This window comes from Panicum hallii, chromosome 8 (genome assembly GCF_002211085.1).
Source record: "Panicum hallii strain FIL2 chromosome 8, PHallii_v3.1, whole genome shotgun sequence".
In the NCBI taxonomy this organism is placed as follows: Eukaryota; Viridiplantae; Streptophyta; class Magnoliopsida; order Poales; family Poaceae; genus Panicum; species Panicum hallii.
The window spans coordinates 5032177-5055555 of NC_038049.1; positions in this window are offsets into that span (position 1 = coordinate 5032177).

The window sequence follows — 23379 nt, forward strand, 5'->3', positions numbered from 1 at the left end:
CATACCCTGGACGCGTCACCAAATTAACATAGAACTTATTCTTATCTTCCCATGAAGCCAATCAGCAAGACAACAGCTTATGATGTTACTGAATACTAAAGTTTGGCGAGACTTGAGGTTCTGATGTATTTCAGAATACACACTGATATGCTGATATGTCTGTTACCTGTTGCTTTGTTATCTGTTGAAAAATGGTTGGCCGCGTGGTGCTCACAAGCCAACTTCATTTTACTATCAGCATTATGGGCATGCATTTCTTACCATCATTTCCCACATGACAATTCAGTGTAGAATGTGCTTTGCTTTCTTGATTGACCCACTCACTGCATGGCATGGAAACTGATACGATGTATTCATGCTCTGCATTTTCATTTTTCGCTTGCTTTTTTCTGAACTCGTGAGCTGATGCATTTGCTTAATAGGAAATATGTTGCTGTAACATTTAGCAACTTGTATGTTAGAATGGGCCAATCCGTCATACCCGTTGGACCATCGAGGCCGCATGAAAATGATGGTTTGGGCCGGCTCGTGGTCTCAGAAATTGGCCCTAAAGTTATGGAGCCAGGTCCAAGTTCAAGTCCGGGCCGGCCCATTTCCAACTTGAGCACTAGGGTGCAAGGACAGGGCTACTCGGTCGCTGGCGGTGCCGATAAGCCAGTGCAATAATGCCAACCAACGGCTGGCGGTGCTCCGGTGATGGCTGCGGCAGCTCCAGGAACTGCTGTAGTGGCTGACACGTGAGCCCCATGTGTCCATGGAAAAGGCTGTAGAAAAACAGTTGTGCCAAGCAAATTTTTATCTCAGCTGCTTTTCCAAAGAAGTCAGAGCTAGCAAAAGCTAGGACGTGGCTACTGAGGGAAGGTTCATTCTTCCGACAACGATTTTGGTGATTATGTGATAATATAATTAATGGGACTAATAAGTTTGTGAGCTTAAACTTGTAGGATTTCTAGATCGTATGGATGGAGTCCAATCTATATATAAAATGGTCCAAATTATTGTCAAGATGCCTAAAAAAATATTCAAAGGACCAGTTAAACCGACGGTACCAGAACATAACGGGTCGGTGCATTGGAAATTGAAACAATGATCAAGTTCAGAAACCCAGTTGCACTGGTTGAACCGATGTAACACCCTAAATTTCAAACTACGAAAACTAAATAAATTTGTTAGGTTCTTTATAGGATCCCTAGGATTTTTATTCAATTATATAGATTTTAGAGCACTTAATAGTAATTTACTTAACCATAAAAAGAAATATAAGAAAATATAGGGTTGTGCATCTCATGCCGTATTGCATTGTTTTATTGTTTGTCTCCTATTTGAATTTAAATTTCAAATTTAAATTTGAATGCATTCAAATGTATTTGAATTTTTCCTCCTTTCTACTTTGGGCCCAGCCCACCTGGCCCACTCCCTCTCCCTTCTCTTTCTCTCCCTTTCCTCAATGCAGCCCAGCCCGCGGCCTTCTTTCTTCTCCTCTTTTCTTCCCCTTCGCGCGGCCTAGCAACGCCCCGGCCCAATCCGCCCGCGCTCCCTCTCCCTCCCCATTCCCGCCGCTGACCGACGGGCCCCACATGTCGATGGGGTATAGCTCAATCCTCTTGAGGCTTTGATATGTGGTCCTTAGCTAAGGCACTTCCTCATTAGGGAGGATTATGACCGTTTTGACTTGAAATCTTAGCGGATTATCATAAGTTAGGGAATCTTCGTAAAGGTCTTGTAGTGAATTCCGGCCACTCACCTCGGAAGTGTTTAAGGGCTTTGCAAACCCAGGCATCAAGGGAAACACGAATTGTGGGTAAAGTGTACAACCTGTGTAGAGTGAAAACTGATATATCAGCCGTGCTCACGGTTAAGAGCGGCTTGGACCCTCATATGATAATTGAACTTAAAGATGATCTAAATCGATGTTGTTCATTTATATTGTTGGATATTTATCTCTGTTATTTACTTAAGGGTTGGTATATACTTATACCTAGTTAATACTTGCTAAATAAAACTTGATCAACTAAAAATGGTTATCGCAGTCAAACTATGTCAGCTTTTTCTTGATTTGGCCTTGCATGTTATATAGTTTACTCCACTTGCTGAGTACCAACCATAAGTATACTCACACTTGCTTTATTAAAAATAATGCTACTCAGAAAAAGATAACTGTCCGGTGTTCCCTGAAGATTTCGAAGAATACTAGGCGTATGTCTCCCAGTCATCTGCCTGTGAAGTTGAAGTCCGCTGCTAGTCATCGACGTTTATTTATTTATTTAAGATTAAGATTGTCAGTCACGTAATAATAAAGTACTATTATACTCTATTTCGTTAATGCATTGTTTCGGGTATTCACTTGTGACGTCTACTGTATGTGTGGAACTTGATTCTGGCGCACATATGGGATGCATCTGGTTATTTTTTCTAAACCGGGTGTGACAGAAATGGTATCAGAGCAGTGTTGACTGTAGGACGTTAGTCTAGTTAGAAATGGTCGAATCTTAAGGTTTATCTTGCTTAGTAGCCCGGCTTCTGCTTGCTTGCTTTTGAAAATATCTTATTTTTTATTATATCACTATTATCTCATCCTTGACTTCATGCTTGCCTCTTAAGTGTGTTGGTATTTTCCAAACTTATTTTTACTTTAAGGTCACCTATAGTATTTTCTAAATATCCTCTATCTTGCACTGTCCTCGCGTTTGCTACAGATGGCCAGAAACAGGCAGACTACCCGCAAGAGCACCCGTGGACCGCCTCATCCGATCCAGCATCCTCAGGAGGAGCTTGAACAGGAGGCGCCCGAGCAGCTAGGAGACTTGCCCGAGTTCGTGGTGATCGAGGACGACGATGACGAACACTATGGCTACTACGGAGGAGGAGGCTAGGTGGACACCGACACTGAGGAGGAGCCCATGGAGCTGTCTGAGGACCACCCCGATGCCGCAGACGACAGCCAGGAGAATGGTGCCGGAGGAGATGGTGCCGATCCAGGTGCCGCAGGAGGAGACGATGAAGAAGATGAAGATGAGGACCCAGCGGAGGCTGATGGTGGTGACGAGGACCCAGATGATGATCCAGATGATGATCCAGAGCCAGCCGTTGCAGCAAGCCCACCGCCATCTGAACCCCACTATGAGAAGCAGATACATCGCTTGGATTTTGCCGAAGGTCCATTTTCCGCGCTTCTCTGGAGGGCCATGCAGAGAATTAGCTTTCCACTGATGCCACGTTATGAAGCTTGCCTATACAAGAATTCCCAGCAGGAGGAGGAATGGTTAGTGGCAGTAGTGATTAGTGTTCCGGATGAGAAATATGGTAGCCAGATAGAGTACTACGAGCACTTTGATGACATGCCCAGGAGGACTTTGGACACAGGGACTAGTGAAGCTGCCAGGAGGGCGCTCTACTATCTCTACCATGCTTACCGGGATGAACTTCAGGGCACTGAGTTTTAGCTGTTTCCACAGCGCATGAAGGGTGCCACTTGTGCGCAGATTCCTGCCCCCCCCCCCTCTTGGGGAAGGAAGTTTGCTCATGGACACCACGCAGGAGTTGGTCGCCGCACTCAGCACTGATTTAGTTGCTGCCGGATCAGAGATCCAGGAGGTCAAGAGGAAGTTGAGGAAGACGATAAGGGAGAAGGCGATTCTGGAAGCTCAGCTGAGGGGAGATCAGGAATTACCCATGGAGTATGACAGCGATGAGTCCGTCGAGTACCTGCCAGAGTCACCTCCCCGCAAGCGTGTTCACTATGGAGAGCCCGACTATCGTACCCGCTACCGTTAGAGATGTTAGATGTAGGAGTCTAAGTTAGGAGTGTCTTTAGGAGTCATTTTGTAATCGCTAGTTCGAACGGTCCTTATAGTTTGTTTAATCTTAGTTATTGTGCTAAGTGTGCTTGGTTTTGTGAGAATGATTTGATTTGGATCTTTTTAATGATTGCGATAAAGTTATGGAGTGATGACCACAATTATATCAAGTTTATAATAAAGATAGATAGTTTAATCAAGCTTGGGGTTGCCTATTCTACTTTCTTTACTGTCTTTATCTTATCCTTACTCCTATCCATTTTCCATGATTAATTTCATGAGTCTCACTTTTCTAACCAATCAGATGGTGAACATCAGGTCCGGATCAGGAGTGGATCAGCCTGCAGTGCCACGACGGGGAGCAAGCAACAGTAACAACCCCGATCCTCAGCAGAGTCAGCAGCACCAGGCACCAGCAGCAGCGATGGAGCAGTTTCTCGCAGCTCAGAGTCAGCTACTCGCCAACATGGCGAACACCCTCGCCAACATGCAGGTCTAGATGAACCAACCTCCACCACCGCCAGCTAGAGACAGGCACAGGTAATTCATGAGCCACAAACTTCCTTCATTCTCTCACGCACCTGATCCTCTGCAAGCTGATGATTGGATCAAGACGGTCTGGACATCGTCCAGTGCACTAACAAGGAGAACGTTCTGTATGCTTCGGGTAGATTGGAAGGTACCGCTGCTGATTGGTGGGTTGCTTACACCGCAGCTCATGACACCCCAACACCATCACCTGGCAGGAGTTCAAGAACAAGTTCAGGGAGCAACACATACCCAAAGGTCTGATGAAACTCAAGAAGAAGGAATTCCTTGCACTGAAACAGGGAACAATGTCTGTGAGTGAGTACCGGGACAAGTTCATCCAGCTGTCTCGCTACGCTCCCGCAGATGTAGCAGATGATGAAGAGAAGCAGGATCACTTCAGGGAGGGTCTGATTGGTCCTATCAAGTATCAGCTGATGGTGCACACTTTTGAAAACTTTTAGAAGATGGTGGACAATGCCATTATGGTGGAGCATGCTCGCAAGGAGATGGGTGAGCAGAAAAAAAAGTTTGAGTCGTCAGGGCAGTTCAGCAACAACTCACGCCCTCGTTTCACGCCCCCACAAGGAATGCCTTTCCGCACTGGAGGATAGAATGTCAACTACGGGCAGAATCAATACCAGCGCCCTAACCCACAGAACCAGTAGCAGCAAGCTCAGCGTGTTGGTCAGTCAGCGCAGCATCCCAACTTTCCACAGAATCGCCAGAACACACCTACTGGAACACCTATGAGGAACAATACCCCTACTCCCACCGGTGGTAATACGTGCTTCAGATGTGGTAAGGTGGGACACCATGCCAATGGTTTTCCCAAGAGGAACGTTCAGAATACTCCAGGCCAGTTCAACAACAGTGGACAGAGGCAGACTCCACAGCAGCAACTGCCCAGGAGCAACAACCAGATGCCGTAGAACAACAAGGGTCAGCAGAACTATGTCCGCGGGCGTGTGAACCATGTAGCCGCGGAGACCACTTAGGAGGCTCAAGACGTTGTGTTCGGTATGTTCCTAGTCAACTCTTCCCCTGCATCAGTTTTATTTGATTCTGGAGCATCGCATTCCTTTATTTCTGCTCAGTTTGTCGCAAAACATGGCATTCCCGTGCATTCTATGTTGAACCACATGCTAGTTAGTTCGCCTGGGGGAAATATGAAGGCCATGTATCAGTGTCTTGGCGTTAGTTTCAAGATTGTGGGCAGGGAATTTCATGCCAATTTCATAGTACTGGATTCTAAGGGAATAGACATCATTCTCGGAATGAGATGGCTGAGCAAAGTTGATGCAGTTATTCAGTGTGCAAAAAGGTCAGTGATCCTCACAAGCCCAGAAGGTGAACGATTTGTGTTCATGGCAACACTTCCGTCCGCAGTAGACTGTGCAGTGAATTAGTTGAAGGCAGGTTCGATTGAGAACATCAGGGTGGTGTTTGAGTATCCGGACGTCTTCCCCGATGATTTGCCAGGTATGCCACCTGAACGCGACATTGAATTCATCATAGATCTTTTACCTGGTACTGCATCTATTGCTAAGAGGCCATATAGGATGTCAGTTGATGAACTAGAAGAACTTAAGAAACAGCTAAAAGAATTGTTAGATAAATAGTTCATTCATTCTAGTTCTTCACCTTAGGGAGCACCCGTGATATTCGTTGAAAAGAAAGATAGTACAAAGAGGATGTGTGTTGATTATAGAGCCTTGAATGAGGTTACCATCAAGAACAAGTACCCGTTGCCTCGTATAGAAGACCAGTTTGATTAGTTAAAGGGAGCCAGAGTATTCTCCAAGATTGATTTGAGGTCAGGATATCATCAGCTGAAGATACGACCCTCAGATATTGCCAAGACAGCTTTTACTACCAGATACGGGCTTTATGAATATACAGAAATATCATTTGGGTTGACTAATGCTCCAGCCTACTTCATGTACCTAATGAATAAAGTGTTCATGGAGTATCTTGACAAGTTCGTGGTGGTGTTCATCGATGATATTCTAGAGTACTCTAGGAGTGAGGAGGAACGTGAGGAACATCTGAGGCTTGTTCTACAGAAACTCAGAGATAATCAGTTGTATGCCAAGTTCAGCAAGTGTAAATTTTGGTTGAAAGGGGTTTCGTTCCTTGGTCATGTTATCACAGGCGAAGGAATTGCAGTGGATTCAGGAAAGGTCAGAGATGTGTTGAATTGGGAGCCGCCAACAACAGTGTTAGAGATCTGGAGTTTCTTAGGACTCGCGGGATATTACAGGAGATTTATAGAAGGCTTCTCTAAGATAGTGAAACCCCTTACATCGCTACTAGAGAAAGATAAGAAGTTTGTATGGTCAGAGGCATGTCAGAACAGCTTTGATGAGTTGAGAAAAAGATTGACAACTGCACCGGTGTTGGCTATGCCTGATGTTCACGAGGGTTTTGACATCTATTGTGATGCTTCTAAGCAGGGTCTTGGCTGTGTTGTGATGCAAGAGGGACACGTGATTGCATATGCGTCCTGTCAGTTGAGAAAGCATAAGCAGAAATATCCTACCCATGACTTAGAGTTAGCAGTAGTGATACATGCTCTGAAGATATGGAGGCACTATTTGTTGGGTCACAAATGTTAGATATACATCGACCATAAAAGTCTAAAGTACATTTTCACTCAGAATGACCTCAACCTGAGACAGTGAAGATGGTTAGAGCTCATCAAGGATTATGATCTGGAGATATACTATCATCCAGGGAAGGCAAATGTGGTTGCTGATGCCTTGAGCCGCAAGAGTCATGTGAACGCGACCATGATTAGCCAGATGCCTCGGGAGTTGTATGAAGAGTTTGAACGGCTCAATCTGGGGTTCGTCGCTCATACAGAAGGAATCACTATAGAGGTAGAGCCGACCCTCAAGCAAGAGATACAGAAGGGTCAGCTTGAGGTCCCTAAGATACAGGAGATAAGGGAGATGATAGAAGCAGGCAAGGCACCTGACTTCACAGAAGACGAACACGGAACGGTATGGTTCTGAAAGAGGATATGTGTACCTAAAGTGGATCATCTCCGTGAGAAAATTCTGCCGGAAGCTCATGACTCAGCTTATTGTATCCATCCTGGCAGTACCAAGATGTATCAGGATTTGAAGGAGAGATACTGGTGGTACGGCATGAAGCATGATGTTGCAGCTCATGTGGCACTGTGCGATGTGTGTCAGAGGGTCAAGGCAGAACATCAGAGACCAGCCGGTTTGTTAAAGCCACTGAAGGTGCCAGAATGGAAGTGGGAAGAAATCGGCATGGATTTCATCGTGGGATTGCCACGCATACGAGATGGTTATGATTATGTATGGGTCATAGTGGATCGGTTGACCAAGGTGGCTCACTTTATTCCGGTGAAGACTACCTACACAGGGGCACGATTAGCAGAGTTATACATCTCCCGAATTGTCTGTTTGTATGGGGTACCTAAGAAGATAGTGTGAGACAGAGGTACTCAGTTCACATCTCGGTTTTGGCAGAAGTTGCATGAGTCAATGGACACGAAGTTGAATTTCAGCTCCGCTTATCATCCGCAGACGGATGGGCAGATAGAAAGGACCAACCAAGTGTTGGAAGATATGCTTAGGGCTTGTGCCCTAAAACATAGAGGTAGTTGGGATAAGAGTTTATCGTTCGCAGAGTTCTCTTATAACAACAGTTATCAGGCCAGCTTGAAGATGGCACCGTTCGAGGCATTGTATGGCAGGAAGTGCAGAACTCCGTTGTATTAGAGTGAGACAGGCGAAAGTCAATTGTTCGGGCCGGAGATCATTAAAGAGGCTGAAAGACAGGTACAGGTTGCCCGTGAGAATTTGAAAGTGGCTCAGTCATGTCAGAAAAGTTACGCAGATACTCGACGACGAGAGTTGACTTTTGAGGAAGGAGACTGTGTGTATCTGAAGGTGTCACCTATCAGAGGGTTGCAGAGAGGGTTGCACAGATTCAAGGTCAAAGGAAAGTTGTCGCCTCGTTACATTGGCCCGTTCAGGATCTTAGAACGGAAGGGTGAGGTAGCTTACCAGCTAGAGCTACCCGCGCGACTGTCGGACGTGCACAATGTGTTCCACATATCACAGTTGAAGAAGTGTTTCAGGGTACCAGAGGAATAGTTGCCACTGGAAGAACTAGATGTGTAGGAGGATTTGACTTATACGGAGCACCCGATCAAAATACTAGACACAGCAGAGAGAATCACCGGAGTAAGAGGATACGGATGTGTAGGGTTCAGTGGAGTCACCATGCAGAGGATGAGGCTACTTGGGAATGAGAGGACGAGTTACACGTAGAATTTCCCCAGCTCTTTGCTAGCCCAGCTGGATCTCGAGGATGAGATTCCTTTTAAGGGGGTAGGTTTTGTAACACCCTAAATTTCAAACTACGAAAACTAAATAAATTTGTTAGGTTCTTTATAGGATCCAAAGGATTTTTATTCAATTATATAGATTTTAGAGCACTTAATAGTAATTTACTTAACCATAAAAAGAAATATAAGGAAATATAGAGTTGTGCATCTCACGCCGCATTGCATTATTTTATTATTTGTCTCCCACTTGAATTTCAATTTCAAATTTAAATTTGAATGCATTCAAATGTATTTGAATTTTTCCTCCTTTCTACTTTGGGCCCAGCCCACCTGGCCATCTCCCTCTCCCTTCTCTTTCTCTCCCTTTCCTCCTTGCAGTCCAGCCCGCGGCCTTCTTCCTTCTCCTCTTTTCCTCCCCTTCGCGCAGCCCAGCAATGCCCCGGCCCAATCCGCCCGCGCTCCCTCTCCCTCCCCCTTCCTGCCGCTGACCGACGGGCCCCACATGTCGGGGCCGTCTTCCTCCCCGAGCGCGGCTCGGACTCGTGTCCGAGTCCGCCTCCGACGCCGCCCCGCGCCGCGCGAGGAGCCCCGGGCCCGCACGGCCTGGTGCCCCGGCCGCCCTATTTAAGCGCCCCCCCCGGTGCCCTAGTTTTCCTCCACGCCGTAGGCGCCGCCTTCGCCTGAAGCCCTAACCGCACGAGCTCTTCCGCAGTCGCCGCCTCCGTGCTTCGGCTGCCGTCGTTCTCGCCACCGATCCGTGGCCGGAAACGCGTAAACGCGTTTCTCCGGCGAAGCGCCGCCGCTCTCGCCTCGCCGCCGGCGTCCCGCTAACGCTCTCGCCGCCAGCCCGCATCCCCGCCGTCGGATCTAGATCCGACGATCTAGATCAGTCCTAGACCGAGTCAAACAGATGTAATGCCGGTCAACCCGAGGTAGTTTTGTGGTTTAGCCCTTAGGTTTTCTGGAAATCGACCCGCAGTCCATGTTAGTTCAAAAGTATTCACGAATAGATCATTTTTCTTCTGTTTAGGCCCCTGACTTATTCAAATATAGAACCCGTAGTCCTAGATCTTTCTGTTTTACAATCTAACCCATAGGTTTGAGGTTCAATTAGGTTTAAGCCCTCAGTTTCTTTGTCCAGAGCCCTTCTAGTTTCAAATCTTTCACAAATAAGCCCCTGGAATCATGTTTTAGCCCTAATTTCTCCGTTTTAACTCCGTTTTCATCGATTCTTACACTCACGCGATCCTTGAGACATATATAGTAGCTTTATAATGTTATTTTACTCTATTTATATTGATTGGTATACTGTTTCTTATTTATTATATTTGTTTGCTTGTATGTATTTGTGTGCTATGATAGACGATACGCAGTTCGAGGGTCCGCAAGAGCCGAGCTTCGAAGATGTTCCCGAGTAGCAGCAGTTCGTTAACGAAGGCAAGTGGTCCTTGATCATATTCCGGTCCCAATAACTTTATAAATACACACATTTACTTTATATGCATGCATGTGTTTAGAATATGATGGATCCCAAACTAAGGATATGCCTAGTTTCCTTTGAAATTCCTTGATTTAAACCCGAAATTGTTATATTTATGTTGTAGCTATGCTAGTTGCTTCTACTTAGACTTTGGTTGGATAACCTGGAAATCATGTTACACTGGTGTACTTCATGTTTTGGAATATTTTATGGTGACAATTAAGATCATTGCATTAATTGGAATATGGAGAACCATTCAGGAAAACAGTGCAACCACAATACTATGTGGCTCTGGTCTTGGCTGATTAATTAGAAACACTAGCACATGATGATCTTATCGAAAGGGCAAGTGGAGTTGCATCGACGTTGTATAGCTCGGTCCTCTTGAGGCTTTGATATGTGGTCCTTGGCTAAGGCACTTCCTCATTAGGGAGGGTTATGACCGCTTTGATTTGAAATCTTAGCGGATTGTCATAAATTAGGGAATCTTTGTAAATTCCTCGCAGTGAATCCCAGCCACTCACCTCGGAATTGTTTAAGGGCTTTGCAAACCCGGGCATCGAGGGAAACACGAATTGTGGGTAAAGTGTACAACCTCTGCAGAGTGAAAACTGATATATCAGCCGTGCTCACGGTTAAAAGCGGTTTGAACCCTCACATGATAATTGAACTTAAAGATGATCTAAATCGATGTTGTTCATTTATATTGTTGGATATTTATCTCTGTTATTTACTTAAGGGTTGGTATATACTTATACCTATTTAATGCTTGCTAAATAAAATTTGATCAACTAAAAATGGTTATCGCAGTCAAACCATATCAGCTTTTCCTTGATTTGGCCTTGCATGTCATATAAGTTACTCCACTTGCTGAGTACCAACCATAAGTGTAGTCACACTTGCTTTATTAAAAACAATGCTGCTCAGAACAAGATAACTGTCCGGTGTTCCTCGAAGATTTCGAAGAATACTAGGCGTATGTCTCCCAGTCATCTGCCTGTGAAGTTGAAGTCCGCTGCTAGTTATCGATGTTTATTTATTTGTTTAAGATTAAGACTGTCGGTCATTTAATAATAAAGTATTATCATACTCTATTTCGTTAATGCATTGTTTCGGGTATTCACTTGTGGCATCTATTGTATCTGCGGAACTTGATCCTGGTGCATATATGGGATGCATCTGGTTATCTTTTCTAAACCGGGTGTGACAACCGACGCTATAAGAATGGAGGCGTCAGTGCAATGACGAGATAACATGGCAATCAAGTGAAGAAATGACAGAGGCACCGGTTAAATCGACGGTGCAAAAGAAGGCGTCGTTGCAAGCGTGCTGTGGTTACTCAGTACGCATGTTTTGGTTCGAGAAGGGTTTCCAAGCAAAGTTTTCAGGACCGGTTGAACCAATGGTGTGTCGGTGCAATGATGCAAGCAAGCTCAAGCGTGGCAGAGAGACGTTCAACGGCTAATATGCAAATTCAGAGTGACTGGTTAAACCGACAGCTATGACCAGTTTAACTGATGCTTTAAGCTTTTTGGTGGAAAAGCAAGTAACGGCTATGAGTAGATCTCTAGCCTATATAAGATCTCATCCTAGGTCATTTGAGGCTGCTAGAGTTCATGAGAAGCTACCCACACTCTGAAGAAGTTCTCCAAGCCACCCAAGAGCTTATTGATCACATCCTTAGATTTAGCACAAGCTTTGAGAGTATTAGTGCTAGGATTAGCTCTAGAGAGAGTGAGAGAGCAAGGCGTTGCTGCCTTGTGTGCTGGTTCTTGAGTGAACCATAAGTCGTATCTCGGTGTGCTGGCCCCTTGGAGTCTTGGTAGCTCGCGGGCAAGTCATCGACCCTCCGGCTTGGTGTGGAGCGGCGACGACAGCTTTGTGCGGGGGACGTGGAGACCCACTTCCTTCGTGGAGAAGCTCCTTAGTGGAGACGGCATCGAGGTGACCGGGAACTTGGCGAGAGCCTTAGTGGCGAGTCACGAAGAGTTCCAGAAGAGATTCGGTGACTAGGAAGTAATACTCTTAATGAGTGCTTCAACAACGGGGACTAGGGGTGGCTTTGTGCCTACGGATACCACGGGATAAATCTTCGTGTCGAGAGTTTGCTTTCCCTCATCCCCTTCCTTTAAGCTTCCTCATTTCTTATTACAATCTTGTGTGCCTTTACATTCTTAGTGTAGTATATTGCTAGAATTGGATATAGGTTGCAAAACTCTTTGGGATGAGATTTTCATACTAGTTGAACCCTACTTGCACATCTAGATTATATATTCTAGCTTATATTTTATGCTAACTAGTTTGAGTCATAGGTTAAGATTTTAGAATTACAAATTCACCACCTCCACCTCTTAGGCTGCGAGCACCGATTCCTTTCACGATTGATGGAGCACGTTAGCCATGGTCAGAATATAATCAAATGATGATCGAGCAATTTCCTAACGCAAATTAATTGCGCAACAGTTTCTGGTCATGGCCGTGGTGACCACGACCAAGCACTATACCAAAGCCCAAAGATAGCGACTTCATTAAAGTCGGTATAAGTTGTTTCAGCGATCAACCATCGGTCGGTATAGAGTTACGCCAACTGTAACTATTTATCGGTAAAAGTGGTGTCGGATAAGTTTTTACCGACCGACAAGCTTTTACCGACCAACCGTCCGATGCTATATGAAGATATTACCGACTGATAGTTCAATAGGATCATTCAAATGGATAAAAAAAGAAAAACCTAATATAACCATATCAGTAACCACATTAACCATACAAAATATGCATCAATATATTCTTTCATTTATTAATCAGTATCACAATAGATACTCTATTTTACATATACCCTACATACATATCCTATCTGACAGCTATATTATCATTCATCAACAGCTCTACATACATATCCTATCTGAACATAGCTTATATTGGTATTCATCAACAGCTCTACATACATATCCTATCTGAACAAAGCTTATATTGGCATTCATCAACAACTTAGCACTTTGATCAGTTTAGCTTCTACCTAGCATCCCTCCTAGAAATTCCTGAAAAGTAAAATTGTCATGCAATCAACGACATCCTACAAACCTGCATTATCAATGCACAGAAACAAATATAAAATAAGAAGATGCAGGACCTCAATCACAATCGAGTGTTACGGGCTGGAGGTAATATTCCTTTGCTGAGGCAATATTTTAGTGCTTGCAGGGATATTGTCGAGATTATATGCCAGTACATATGGTGGTTTACAGTTAGGTAACTGGCAGCTATACTGTTTATGAACAGACAGTGAGCAGCCTATCATAAACTTTAGAATGTTGAAGATAGCTCAAAGGAAATTCAATTCTCAAATCATGTTTAGTCATTTAGTTTCTGAGACTAAAACTACAAGTAAACAAGAGTAAACACACCCTGTTCTAGAAGCCCACAACACTTGCAAATACACCACCTAGTGAATCTGCTACCTGAAATCAAGAGAGAAAAAGTAAGATAAGAATACAATGACATCTAAACCAATGCAACAAGGTTCTGCAATCACACCTGTATCTTTTGAAGCCACTCTTGCACTAAACTAATAAAATCCTGGAAAATTCTTGAACCATCTTTGATCCTAAGGGCCTTGTCTGGGATCTCATGAAGGCTCTGAAAGGTTCAAAGTATTACTAAATCAGGAGAGAACCAACTAGTAATAAATGGCACAAAAAGGAAATTGTACCCCAAAATGTGTATCTAAGCATGAATTTATGTAGATCCAAATGCAAAGGATAGTACCAACTGTTGTGCACACTGTACAGAAATGACATGAAAAAGAGTCACTATGCTCAAATCATAATCCATAGGTTTCACATCAGACTAAAAACACAACGAAAGAAATATAGCTTGGCTAAAACATTACCCTTAATCCATAAAAGGGATGCTAATCCCATCTGCTAACTGAATCAAGTAGTAGCGGAGGGGGAGAAATTTACCTGCCATGAGCCTTTCAAGGCTGCGTGACGCCTTATGGCACAGGGAGAAAAGATCTGGTCATTGCCTTCTGAAGCTTCTCCAAATTCCCTCAGATCGATGAAGTCCAGCAGATCTGAGATGAGAACCTCACAAGGTGGTGAGCAGGGAAGGAGCTGGTGAGCATGGCTTGGAGGGGCAGCAGCTACAAGAGCTCCACGCAATGGCGGGGGCAGGAAGGCATCAGCGGCGGCGGCGGCAGCGGCGAGACGGGCACAAGCGTGGGCTGGAGCTGCGGCAGGGAGGCGTCCGCGGCCGCGCCACGGGCGAGCGTGGGACGGAGCTCCTACGAGGATGCATCGGCGGCCGCGCCGCGAGCAAGCGCGGGCGGAGCAGCTTCGGGCGCAGGTTCTCGTGGCAGCGGTGGGCGCAGGTTCTCGTGGCAGCTGGCAGATTTTGGGAAGGGAACTGTTAGCTAGGGTAGCTCGGGACTTCTATACAAGGAGAGGAAATTGGGCTGGGACTTAAGAAAATTTTGTGTACTGCAAGTGGACTTTGTGCGGCTCAAAATCAAAGGCACGTTTGCTGAGTGCGGCCCAAAATTAAAGGCACATTTGCTGACTGATGGTTAGATTCTATAATACTTTTTCGCCGACAAACCCTCCGACCCGATGAATGTAAATAGAAATAGTGGCTAATTGTTGCACGTAGAAACTCGAATCACGACTGATGGTGCAACGTGCACTTTTACCGACCCATAGTCTATCGACAATAACTGACTTTTATCGACACACGTGTGACGCTAATTTAGTGTTGTGGTATAGTGAAGCCTGCGGACTCATCATGGGCTCGTCGTTGGGGTCTGGCGCGCGGGACATGGAGCATGGCCGGCAGCCTCAGGTAGCACAGCTTGAGGTGGTGCAGGACAACGAAGGCACACTGCCGATGTCGTCGTTGCTGGCGGCGCGCCACACCCGGAAAGAGGGAGACCGGACTGGAACGGGACGAGGTACGCAGCGGATGAATCTTCAGATGAAGTCCAGCTTTTAGTGGCTCCGGCTCGCCGGCATTGCGATCCTATGCCAGCAGCAGTTCAGAACTGCTGTCGATCAGGCAACAGCAGCCGAAGCTGAAGATGACGGCACCTCAACTCCATGGTGGCTGCCGACGAATGGTCCTGAGCTGCCCGACCAATTTCAACAACGGCCAGACCTCAGCTTCTGATTTCATCAATGTGTAACCTGCGCAGGCTGCTGCCAGACACTGAACAGCGCCCCTCTATATATCTAGTTACATGTAAAAATGGAAAAAAAAACTCTCTGCGCGTCCAAAAGAAAATAACAATGAGACTATATGAGAGTGAGGTTGCATTCACAATAATTCAGTTCTGTGCTCGAACAAAATGTATGAACCGGAAAAGCTAAAATTTGCTTTGGATTTAAGCAAGCTAGTAACGATGCACATGGTCTTGATTGAACTTTATTTTGAGTAATGATGCAAGATAGGATGGGAAAAAGAAGGGGGGAAAATAAATGACATTGGAACTCAGAAAATGTTCTGGATCACAAGGAGCCGATTAAGATGTGAATATCTAAAGCTTCATCCTGCAGGGCCAAACTCCAAGACGTAAATATGTTCCATTGGGGAGAAATAGATAGTGCATGGTATTGCACTTGGAACAAACACATTATCTCCACAAGAAGGTTTTTGTTTGTGAACACAGGGCAGGAGCACTGCCTTTCATGAAAAAGGTGAGGATTCTTTTTACAACATAAAATTGAGCTCACAGAATTAGGCCATAGCTGTAAGATCAAAATTTTTAATTCACTCGCGGCCGCGCATTCGCATTTACATTCTTTTATTTTAGATAGAAGAAACGCGTGAAAAATTCGTGTGACTTGTGACTTGGGTCTATGCGCGTGAGCGGGCCTCCTGGGGGGTTCGTTACTTTTTTTTTTGTTTTTCCTAGGTGGCACGTTTAGTACCGGTCGCTGCGACCGTACTAAATAACCCTCCATTTAGTACCATGCAAGCGGTACCGGCTGCGGCAGCCAGTACTAAACGCGCCATATGACCGGTACTAGTGCTAGATTTTCTAGCAGTGGAGGCAAGTAGGCCAGTCAAGAAAAGATATTAGTCACATGAAGAGGAAGAGAGATTGGTAAATACACAACTGCCATGGTTTTCATATAATTTTGCAGGCAGATGTTCATATCATAAATTCTCTTTTGCAGGTAAGTGCTTGGCTGAACACTTCTAAGGACCCTATACATGGTAATGACAAGAAAGGTGATTCATTTTGGTGTCAAGTCACAGAAGAATTTAACAGGAACCGCCTACCAGATCGTAGTAGGGATACTAACCTACTGAAGGTACACTGGTCACGCCGTAGCAAAACAATAAACGAATTCAATGGCCTTTGGACTACATTGTCTAATATGAATAAGAGTGGATACTCTGATGACCAACTAATGGATGAAGCACAACAGCGGTTTGAAAAAAAGAATAAGAAGCCTTTCACATTGGTTCACCGGTGGAAGGTACTAAGAAATGAACCAAAATGGTGCACATATGTTGCTCAGTCTGAAAAGGAGAAAAACAAGAACATACATGTTGATATTACTGATGACAATGAAGAACGTCCTATTGGGAGAGGAACGGCAAAGGCAGAGCGCAAATGGAAGCAGAAGACGGAACAAGTTATGGATGGCATTGTACTCCTTGGAGATAATATAACTAAAATAATTGAAGTTACGCAAAAGCATAAGAAGGATGTGAAAAGGTGACAGAGGCGCAGCTTGAGATCTCAAGACTTAACATGCAGGCTGCAAAGGTGCAAAAGGAAGAGAAGTTGTTAGAAGCTTATAATTCTTTGCTGGTTCGAGACACAAGTCATATGTCTGAAGAAGCGAAGGCTAGACGAGAGAAAACATTGGAGATGATGGAGAAAAAGTTATTTGCCACTGATGAGGAAGCATGAGGTTAGTGGTTAGTGTTGGACATAATAATTCTGTATGTGCTGTTTTCTTTTGGACATCGATAATTCATGATTTGTATTGTCAGGGGGAATGAGGCTAGAGAGAGAAAGATGGATCGTGCTGATTGCTATCCTGGTTGCCAGATGGATGGTTGTCACATGGAATTTTAGTCATTTTTCATTTAATTGTTAACGCTGATGCCTTAGCATGTGAAACTGATCCTATTTGGACTTCTGAATGAAACATAGCTGCCTTTCCCATGGTCGTGAAACTGATCCATATTTTGTTGTTTTGGTCATTTATCCATATTGGCATGTTATTGACCTGATGGGCAATGTGAAACTGATCCATATCTGTGTGAATGCTGTGGCTTGCAATGTGAAACTGATCCATAGTGGCATGTGAAACTGATCCATGGTGGCATGTGAAACTGATCCATTTTGCATCTGTGTGAATGCTATGGCAGCAATGCCTTTTCCTCTCTCCCTATCGAGTAATCTATATATGTGACGCATATGCTTTCCTCACTATTCTCTCCCTCCCTCTCTCCCCCCCCTCCAGTACATCTGCACCTCCACATTGTTGTGGAGGTTTCCCTGATATGTTTGGTAATATTGATTGCATACATTGGTAATGGGAAAGGTGTCCTACTGCATGGAAAGGTCAATTTATTCGGGGTGATCAGAAAGTCCCGATGATAATTCTTGAGGCCATGGCATCTCATGATCTATGGATATGGCATGCATATTTTTGAGTTGCAGGCTCTAATAATGATATCAATATTCTAAACCAATCTACTATATTCCTTGAAGAACCACAGGGGCAAGCTCCTAGAGTCCAATAGATGGTTAACGGGAAGCAATACAACACAGGATACTATCTTGCAGATGGGATATATCCAAATTGGGCTGTATTTGTGAAGTCGATATCGATGCTTATTTCTGACAAGGACAAGTTGTTTGCACAGGAACAAGAAGCCAAGAGAAAAGATATTGAAAGGACATTCGGTGTACTACGCCGTCGGTGCATTTTAAAATGACCAGCTTGCTTGTACGACCATGGTCAACATGAGAAAGTTGTGCTAGCTTGCATCGTACATCACAATATGACAGTTGAAGATGAAAAAGAAGAAGACATTGAAGAAAATCTTGATTTGAATGAGACTCCTAGTACAGTGGTCGTCCAAGAACCAGAATTCTTCCCGAAAGATTACGTTCCATTTCAGAGAGTTCTAGAGAAAGATGATGAAATTCGTGATCGTTCAACTCATTTACAACTTAAAAAGGATTTGGTGGAGCACATTTGGAACAAGAACAGGCTTCGTCAAAACATACATACAGTTTGAAATATATTATATGTGATCATTTTCATATATGTGACTTATTTTAATATCGTACGAATATTGAAGTTAAATAAACCATATTCTAGTATGTTGTTTTACGAATAGTTACATAGTTCATATGGTACAATTGATCACACCACCATTGCACTATTTTGATGCTGCAATCTATCTATGAAATTGTGTACTAAGAGTGACCATTTTATTCCAGTGTCAAGCTGACGTGGCAGTCTTGGTAACTGTGCGATGACACTCCCCACTGAGACTGACCTTATAGGAATAGTTTTAGTGTGTTTATCCATATTCACTATCCTAGGTGGGAGGTGAACGTATATTGCTAACAGATTCACACTTATGTTGCTGAACACATTTTAGCATTTCTTGAACTGTTTTATAATTCAACTGTTGCACTGTCTACTGTATATAATCCTACATTTCCACTAACACTACGTAAGCAACAAACAAAGGAGACACTATATTAGTGACGTGGGAAAATAAACGTGTCCGTGTCACTAATATGAGATTAGTGACATATATAGTCATAACAAGTCATTAATATTTTTAGGACCTAGCTAACATATGGCCGGACGTATTGTTACTTTTCTTTACGGCACACCCAAATCTGAAAAGTATTGCTGCGACAGCTGTGCCTCTTTTCTACTTTTAGCCACAAAAAATTTCATGCATCCATGCAACAGGTGTGAATGCGTGAAAAAAGGAGATCGAATCATTGTGAAATGCTTATATTTTCTAAACCATATATCGGATATAAGATTCGTTTGCACAATTATAATTCTTATATTTGTATCAACAAAACAAGATCAATTTGTCCATATTTTAGATGGACACAGAATTGCCTACACCAAACTACAAAAAGATATTAATAAATCAACTAAAATGCCTAGGAGTATAAACTAAAATTACCTACATCTTTAACACATAGAATATTCACTCTTTCCACTTAATTATCTGGTCATCTTATAATGCCTCCATGTCATTAGTGCCCTCTTCACATAACGGACATAATTATCTACTATCGAACTCAGTTCCCCAACCAACTTATAATAAGCAATTTTTTAGAAACACATAAGCATGTTTTTAAAAATCATAAGCAGATTAGAATAAAGATAAAGTATTTTCTACCATGAAAAATTTGCCATCTAAATATATGCAAGTGGGTTCTTGTTTTGAAGGTATTATTGAGAGGAACACAATGGTCTAATCAGATTTTAACTTGGATGCTTACTTTTGAATTTATGATATTTTTATATTTTGAAACCACATTGCATGTGCTGTGTCATCTAATTGTACTTGTCTATGCACATAGGAGTGTGTCAGAGAGAAAAGTGAAGCAGAGTTGTCCGCACACAGGGCTTGGATGGTGACAAGCATGTGGATTGGTAGCAAGCCACGTGATGGCCGTATTATAATCCTTCCGTACGGCCAGCCGCAGATGAGTCTTTACCATATTTTTGTCTCAACCAAAAACAATTTCGGATGCATACATACTAGTGACGCAACTCAATAAAACACGTCGCTAATAACAGAGATCTACCATAGTAGTGACGTGTTCTTTTAAACTGCATCACTGATATTCAACTAAATCAGGGTCTCGCATTATGGAGCTACGTCGCTGGTATACAGACCTGAAATTTTAATGAAATGCGGTTCACACGGACTTGCGTCCGTCAACTGCGCGTTCTCCCCCGGTCTTCCAGACCTCTTTCCCATCTCTTCGCCTACCCTCTTCCTCTCTTCCTCTCGCCGCCTCCACATGCACTGTAGGGACGGGTCCTCCGGTGAGCTGCCGTCTCCATCTCCTCTGCGCGCGCAGCCAGGATGACTCTTTTGTGCGTGCCATGGTGAGGTGCTTCCAGCTCCTCGTATCCATGGGTTGCAATTGCTGCAGGGAAGGCTGTTATTCCCCTCTCTCTCTCTCTCTCTCTCTCTCTCTCTCTCTCTCTCTCTCTCTCTCTCTCTCTCTGTCGGCCTCTTCGAGATCCAGATCCACACAGGCGTGTTAGCGGTCGGCGCAGTGGAGGCTAGCTGCATTATTGGGGGTGCGTCTCCGGTGATGGTGACCTCCAAGGCTGCGCGGCTCGTCCATGGTGCCGGCTGGCTAGGGTTTGGGTGCGCCCATCTCCAGCCCCACGGTCTCATCGGCGACCACGGACTCGCGTCATCTTACACACCAACAGGGACAACTACAGCCATAGCTTCTGGGGTAGATTCCATTTGCCTTCATCTCCTTTTTTCTCTTATGTTTGTTGGATCGCACTGCATCCCATCTTAAAATCTGTGAACTTCTGAGTTTCTGGGCATAATGTGATTGTGATAGCACAACGATGTAATTTCTTCGTGCTTGCTTACACTCCTGCTTGAGAAATCGCTACAGTCTAGGGTTAATTTTGCATCCTGGTAACTTAGTATAATTATGATTGCGAGCTGGTATCACCCAATAGAAATTTGGATGGTCTGCTCTGGTGATTGCATCTCGTGGTTATTTCTATATATTACCTATTAATCAGTGCTTCTGTACAAGCTTTTGTTCAGTTGTCCAGTCCTTTTGTTTAGTACTTGTCTTTCTTGCTGGTCTTAGAAATAAGTATTTGAGAGATTATGTCCTGCTTTCTTTCTTTTCAGAAATTATAGCTTATCCTCTCTTTTGTTTAGAAATAAATACTTGTTGCTTCTTGCTATTACCTCTATTTAATACGTCAAAGGTTTAGAATTTGGAAGTATCTGAGCAGCCTGGAGAACAGAGCTGTAGCGAGATTGGAAGTGTTTTGATTGGTTAACAAAAGCTTCTAGGTGGATATGCTGCAACTCTCTAGGTTCATTCAAATCTCCACGATTTGGGTGAAGAAAAGCTGTGAACCTAGTTGATCTTTGTTGTTCAATTGATTTTTGTTATCTCAAATTAAGTATTTTTTTACCTTTGTGCTAATCATAAGAAATGTATTTCCTTCCTTTAGTTAACTGCTCATTTTGTTTCATGCTTAACCTTTGCTTTTGTGTCTGTAACGTGTCTATACCCTTTGCTTCTCATATTAAGTACCTTTTTGCTTCTCACCCATTCCTGGAAATAGATTTCTATGGGCGGATTAGGGCATGACCCGCCCTTGGAAATCGGTTTTCAGAGGCGGGTACCCGTCTCTGCAAATAGCTATTTTTAGCTGCGACAAATAGGGGCGGGTACCGCACCCATCCCTGGAAATGGGTTTGTACCCGCCCCTAAAATGTTTTCTATAGTAGTGACGTGTTTACATGGATGACAGGTTACATTTGGTGTTCTCTTCTCATTTTTGAAATTTTTGGCCTGTTCTGTCATTTTGGGATTTGGTGAGTTTCTAAGGTCTCGTTCTTTCTTTCTATCCATGATTGAATTATAAGTTTTCTCTCAGCTATACTGCCATGCTAGTAAGACAACCTTTTTTCTTTGATTTTCCCCAACAAAGCAATAACCACCCCAACAAAGCAAAATGATTGCTTCCTGTTTTTTTCCCTCTTTCTGTACAGTGATGATGTTATCCTTTTTAAGGTATGTGTGAAGCAACCTCTTTGGAGCCCTCAAAGAAAAACCCTTAAATAAAAAAAATATATTGCAGCAAACCAGCCACCACCACAAGTCCCTGTACTATCGAGTTACAATTTTTTTATGAAATATACGCACTTGCATCACCCGGGGTTCGAACCGCATACCTCAAGTCTCACGCGTACCTTCCTCTCCACCATACTACACAGTCACTTGTGACTCTACGGGGTATGTTATTCTTTTATATTAATCCTAAAAGTGATTTGTAGGGGTGGGTGATGCCATCACCCACCCCTATAAATCGTTTCTAGGGGCGGGTGACGCCACTACCTGCCCCTAAAAATATTTTTCAATTTTATTCCAAAAATTTATTTAAATCTTTACATATAGCAAAATAAATCAAGAAAAGTGAAACTTCTACACTATGGTTATTGTGAACTATCGACTAAAAAAATATGCCAAGTATATTTCAGTGTATATAAAGATTAAGATTGTTAAAATCTCAAAGTATGACTTGAGTTGTATGAGATATTATATAGTTATATAGTCATAGCCATATGTAGGTTCATAATAATTTTATGGATAACTAAATGACTTAAATGAAAAAGTTATCAACTACAAAATTTTATATCTAATCATTCTCTATAATTTTGATATAAAGTTTGACTTCATTTGAGATTGTATGAAAAAGTTATGAACTTTTTTGCGTGGAACTATTTTTAGAGGCAGGTCATGCCATCACCCGCCCCTAGAAATACCACCACTAGAAATACCACCATTTTCAGGGGTGGGTGGTGGCGTCACCCGTCCCTATAAATGCCATTTTAGGAGCGGGTGATGCCATGACCCGCCCATGAAAATGATGCCCATTTGCAGGGGCAGGTGATGGCGTAACCCGCCCCTAAAAATACTTTTTTTAAGGGTGGATCGGATGCTATAGTAACCCTACTCCATTTGTAGGAGCTGGTTACCTTTTGATCCGTCCCTAGAAAGAAATGGGGCGTTGCTAAAAAATATTTGTTTAGTAGTGTAGAGACCCATATACTGTGAAATGAGGTGCTCCACAATCAGATACCAGTTTCAGCGCTTCTAAGATGAAGAATGTAATACCTGGGCTTCTAAGATGAAGAATGTAATACCTGGGCGTGAGATGCACTCAAAACATAATTTATATGTGTTTTCTTCGGTATGAGTTTGGAACTACTTATCAGCTATTCTGTTAAAGGTTGAGATCATCGTGCGCATTATATTAGATCACATGTTTCATGAGTGGACTGATACTGTTTGAAGTAGTAATATTGTAACGACCGATGAAAAAATATAAAAGGTCTTGGAATGTTTTAAACAGATCAGTAAATAATACCATGGTTCTCTGAAATATAGTCCAAATGGGAAAGAAATCATATATTTTAGATACCTGCATTTCAGTAGTTGTAGCATCAGAAGGCCATCCGAA